This window comes from Saccopteryx bilineata, chromosome 1, assembly GCF_036850765.1.
Source record: "Saccopteryx bilineata isolate mSacBil1 chromosome 1, mSacBil1_pri_phased_curated, whole genome shotgun sequence".
NCBI classification, from domain to species: Eukaryota; Metazoa; Chordata; class Mammalia; order Chiroptera; family Emballonuridae; genus Saccopteryx; species Saccopteryx bilineata.
This window is the reverse complement of record NC_089490.1, coordinates 315031697-315037696: the sequence shown is the minus strand read 5'-3', so window position 1 is coordinate 315037696 and position 6000 is coordinate 315031697.

The window sequence follows — 6000 nt, the reverse complement described above, 5'->3', positions numbered from 1 at the left end:
ATGCTTGTTTTAGGAACTATGTGGTGCTGAGGAGCAGTTCTGCTATGAGTAATGAAAAGATCTTTTCACCAGAATCCACTGGTTTCTTCTGATGGCTCTGTTTTGTGGGACACTATAGAGACCAACAGTTCAGATTTTGGACTCAAAATGTCTGATTTTGCATTTCAATCTTCCATACCTGGGGAAAATATTGCACTTTCCAATGTTTTGATTCCTCTGTTTGTAAAATAATTTAATTAATACTACATACCTACACAGCTTTGAGCATTGTCTGAATAAAAATGTGAAAACTGCAGAAAACATTGTCCAGCACATTGTAAACACACTATGAGATTATGAGTTATTACTATTAGTTTTAATTTAGATGTTTCTAAATTAAAAATGAAATAATTAGCCAAGGTTACTTATTTGCAAATTATCTATCTAATTTTTTCTTTTGTGAGAATCCTCTTGTATCTCATTCATTTGTTCACTTAGTAAATATATAGAGATGATCTGTTCTATGTCAGACGCTCTTGTGGGTACCAGGGGTTCAGTCACACAAACTATAGTCCTTTGCCTTCATAGCCTCACATTCAAGGAGAGAAGACAAGCCTGAAACCCAAAATGTAATTGGGATAATGTTAGAGTGTGGTAAGACTAGGAGGAGAAATTAATAAGGAAAGTGGTTTATGAAATATTGGAGGATGTTAAAACTAAAGACAGAAAGCCCAGGAAATCCTAATGAAGTCACTGCTTTTTGTAAACAAGTGTTCAATTGTTTGTCCCAGAATAAACTCAACATAACCAATTTATAGTTGATGGAAAATGGACTAATAACAAAATGCTTATTAGTCTTTCAAAGTTATCAAATTATTTACCAAATTATTTACTAAAAATAATGTTGGAATTATTACCTTAGCTTTTTAAGAAAATAATAACCCAGAGTTACTAAAACATTCACTGTGTGTGTGTGTGTGTGTGTGTGTGTGCATACATGCAGGAAATATCTAAATTAAATATTAATAAATATATTATTATTGTTTTAAAATTCTATACTATTAAAAACATTCATTTTTACATGAGGGCCAGCAGCTTCTCCCTGTGCTCTGTTAAATTTATTTTTTAATTAGAATATAATTAACTGTGTAGAATTTCATCTAAGGGTTTATTCAGGGTGGTTGTATCTTTACTTTGCAGCCTACTCAATCCAGCTTGCAACAAAATTCTATGCTCCTTGCCACAGGGGGAAATGTTGTAGGGAAAAAAGCAGAAATGCAATGTATGCTGTTACCTTTACACATTTATATCTATTCATTTATTTCTGAAAGCATGTCACTTCAAGGCAGGCAGGCACACAGACCACTGAGTTAAAACCTGCTACAGTGACATTTGAGCCACAGAACGAATGGCCAGGCAGTAAGCCTGGGTTTGTAGAACCATAACCATTGATCCTGGAAAAACTACGTGGAGAGTCACTGCATAGTAAGGGCCCATGTGTTTTCAAAAATGAAGATGCTAAGAATGGGAAGCATTCCAAAAATCTGTCATAGGTGCATGCAGAAACAAACTGCAGTAAACGCATACACTGGGATACTACTCAACAATAAAAAAGGAGCAAGTTGCTGAAACATGTATGTAACAACCTTGACAAAAACTTTATACTTGTATTATAAGTGAAGAAAGCCACATGCAATAAAACAGAGACCCTATGATTCTAATTATACAAAGTTCTAGAATAAGAAATACTAATCATTTTAATAGAAGTCAGATAACTATTCTCTTGAGGAGGAGATGGAGAGAAATTGAGTGCAAAGGGAGAGAAGGGACATTGAAGGGAGAGAGAAAAGTTCAGCATCTTGATGGTGTTATTCTACATTATACATTAGTCAAAATATATATATATAGTATCCTAAAAAGAAATACATTTTATGTTATACAAATTATAGCATAATAATGTTGAATTTCAAAAATTAAAAACAGTGGTTATAATGACAAACTGAATGGAAAAAAATCTTCTGTCCTTGTGTTTATGAACATACTCAAGCCTCAAAAAATCAGAGAAAGAGCTTGCTTTCTGTACTGACTGAAACAGAATTACCTACCATTGGATGGGGATTTGTGGACAGAATGGAAACAAATTATAGAAATGATATATCTATATACTCAAATATGTACCTAGAAAATAGTATTATATAGATAAAGTTATAAAATAAATTAATGAAACAGTCCAGTTACATGTACTGTTTTAAAGAAAGTATACTTATTTAAAATCCTCATGTCAGAATTTCCTGTGATAACTTGTACAACAAAATCATTTTAATAACAGTAGATAATATAAAAGGTTTTTACATAGAAGGCAGAAGACCCCTGTGCTTGTGTTCTGGGTCATTTTCAATGCCTAGAAAGCTACTTACACAGTCAGTTTATTTATCTCTTGTTTTTCTGTATTATTTTAGAGCCGTTAGGACATTTTGGTAAATATATTTTAGTAAGAGCACTAACCATCCCATGTTACCTTATTTTTTCTTTGTCTAAAACCTTATCTATGCATAGCTTATCTACATGGACTTTGAGATTCAACAGCCACTGGTATCAACTTTCATTCATTAGCTGTAGACCTTGGGCAATTTATTTAACGTTTCTATGCTTTGGTTTACTCACCTGTGTGTGTGTGTGTGTGTGTGTGTGTGTATGTGTGTGTGTGTGTGTGTTAGGGGGTGTTCATAATTGTTCTTACTTCTTAGAATGGAATGGTATGGGTAAAGGCCATGCCACAGTGCCTTCTGCCTACAGTAGTCATGTCAGGAGCTGTATTTCAGAAGCCGGTAATGTCAAAATATATTTCTTTGTGAAGTGCTTCCAAATGTTTCATATTCTTTCTTTCATGGCCTATCATGACAATTATTTAAGTTAAATAGCTTAAATAAGCATTTATTCAATTTATGAAAATGTAAAAAATATTGTTTCAGAAAATCAGCAAACACAACTTGGAGGATGTAAAGCCAGAAGCCAGGGCCTCTATCACAGCAGCCTGGCCCATGCAGGTTCGCATTAGATTCGGACAGTCGGTAAAGAAACAACGGAGCCACAAACTGGTGGGCCATAGTCTTTAATCCTAGCTTGCACCCGGCGGGCAAGTAAAAACATACACTGGGCTCCAAAACCCACTCACATTCAGTGCTCACAAAGCCACTGACTTATCCGAGTTTCCTAGAATCAAAGGTTTCTAGCTCACCAGCCTTATTCTCCTCAGTTCCCCATCTCCTTCCTTATCCCAGATACAAACTCTGCACAAACTGGCATCTCACTCAGCACTCCGCCATCTTGGCTGCTTCTCCTGGCCACATGGCCTCTTTCTGCTCTCTGTTCTGCTCCCTCTGCTCTCTCATGCTAATCATCCAGGAACCAAGAGGGCAAACTCTCATTCTGCCCCCATTTTATATTGTAGCTTCACAATCTCTAATCCAATATACAAAATAGGGAAGTCTCTAATACAAAGTCACTTCTCTGAGGCATGATTAGATTGTACCACTCCACATCAAAAAGGGTGGGAAAGGCTTAATCCCAAAACCAAGCCCCAGGCTACAAGGATTCTCAACACACATTAATATCACCTGGGCGACGGCCTCATGTGGGCAGCACCATTTTTAACAAAGTGAGCATAATACATTTTATCTGCCCAACAGAGGACTTGAGTGAAAATTGAATGCTCCCCTCTTCATTCAATTCAGTCATGTACCACATAACAGTGCTTCAGATGACTGACTGCTTATTGTTCCACTTATTTATGCATTCATTAGTTGATTCTTGTGTGTGCTCTGACTTGGTATAAAACTTAGTATATGGGGATGATGCTCTAACCATTTAAGCTACTTAGTGAGGGCCACCTTATGTCTTTAAATTAGAACATTTAATCCATTTGAACTTAAAGTATTTATTGATACATTTGATTTATTACCATTTTATTATTTATATTTTTAATCTGTTTTTAATCTTCTTTTTCTTCTTCTATTTCTCCTTTTTCTTCTTCTTTCTTCTTATTCAAGAAAACCCTTTTTATAATATTGGTTTGGTGATGATAAACTCCTTTAGCTTATCCTTGTCTGAGAATTCTTTATAATTATTTTCATTCTAAATGATAGCTATGTTGAATAGTGTAACCTTGGTAATAGATCTTTGCTTTTAATCACTTTGAATATTTCATGCCAATTCCTTCTGGCCTATAATTTTTGTATTGTTAAATCAGCTGACAATCTTATGGGAGCTTCCTCGTAGGTAAATAACTGCATTTCTCTTGTTGTTTTTAAGATTCTCTGTTTGTCTCTAACCTTTGTCATTTTAATTATATTGTATCTTGATGTGAGCCTCTTTGAGTGCATCTTTTTATAAGACTGTTTTTTTCTAAATTTTTTCTTCACCAGCTTAATAAAGTTTTCTGTCACCATTTTTAAAAATAGTTCTTTAATTTTGCTCTCTCTCTTAAGATGAGGTTATTTTGGAGATGAGAGTAAGCCTTTTATCCATTATGACAGATGCCCTTGTAAAAAAAAGGAGAGATGCAGGAACAGAGATAGAGAGAATAATGTATGAAAACATACACATGCAGAAGAAATACAGCAATTATGATGAAATCAGAGTTTGGAGATGAGCAACTATAAACCAAAGAGTGTCATGTATTGCCAGGAACAACCAGAAGCAATCTCAGCCTCCTGGATTTTTGATGTGTTAGAACAGAAATCAGAAATTGGTGACCTAGAGTCTCCATCATGAGTGAAGATGTCTTTCCTTTGACCCTCATAGCTAAAATTTCTTTAGGTTTGCTAAAGAGACATTAAAAAATGTGAGAGTCCAAGGAAAATTTTGAATTAGAGTTTTTTCTTATCTGAGTTCCACATGACAATACTTATCCGAAACAGTCCATAATATTATACTACATTCAAGATTCATATGCTCTCCCATTTTTCCTGTCCTTACATAACCTGATAAACTTATTTGTGTTTCTTGCCAAGCCTCTACAGTATTAACATTTATAGCTTCTGCTGCAGAGATTACAGGTCAAACTTTGGACTCAGCCATTTTTAATATTTTCAGCACTACCTAGGTTATTATTGATATGACTGGTTTCTAACTCAAGTGTCAATTACCTTATCTGTAAACTGGCTGCCTTGGAAAGTGGTTAAATTAAATTTAATACTTAAAAATTAATATCACCTGTTGAACAATAGACATCCAGCAATGATAATTATTACCTTAATATAATTCTTCAATTATCTATAATACTAGTAGAATATGAGCAGTGCCTTAAGAGAAAAAATTTCTTGGAGAGGCCTGACCTGTGGTGGCGCAGTGGATAAAGCATCGACCTGGAAATGCTGAGGTCGCCGGTTCGAAACCCTGCTTGCCTGGTCAAGGCACATATGGGAGTTGATGCTTCCAGCTCCTCCCCCCCTTCTCTCTCTCTGCCTCTCCTCTCTCTCTCTCTCTCTCTCTCTCTCTCTCTCTCTCTGTCTCTCCCTCTCCTCTGTAAAATGAATAAATAAAAAAAAAATTAAAAAAAATTTCTTGGAGAAAAACAACATATTTCCTTTCATCAGTTTTTAAAAGAGTAAACAGTTACATCTATTTAAAGGATGGGAAGAGATTACAGTGACGTGCAGATTATATTAATTAAAAAAGAAAAGAGCTTAAACAGGTGGTGGCACAGTCGATAGAGTGTTGGACTGGGACGCAGAGGACCCAGGTTTGAAACCCCAAGGTCGCCAGCTTGAGCATGGGCTCATCTGGTTTGAGCACAGCTCACCAGCTTAAACCCAAGGTCACTGGCTTGAGCAAGGGGTCACTCGGTCTGCTGTAGCCCCCCAGTCAAGGCACATATGAGAGAGCAATCAATGAACTAAGGTACTGCAACAAAGAATTGATACTTCTCATCTCTCTCCCTTCCTGTCTGTCTGTCCTACCTGTCCCTCTCTCTGTCTCTGTAACAACAAAAACAAAAAAAAGAAAGAAAGAAAATTAAAA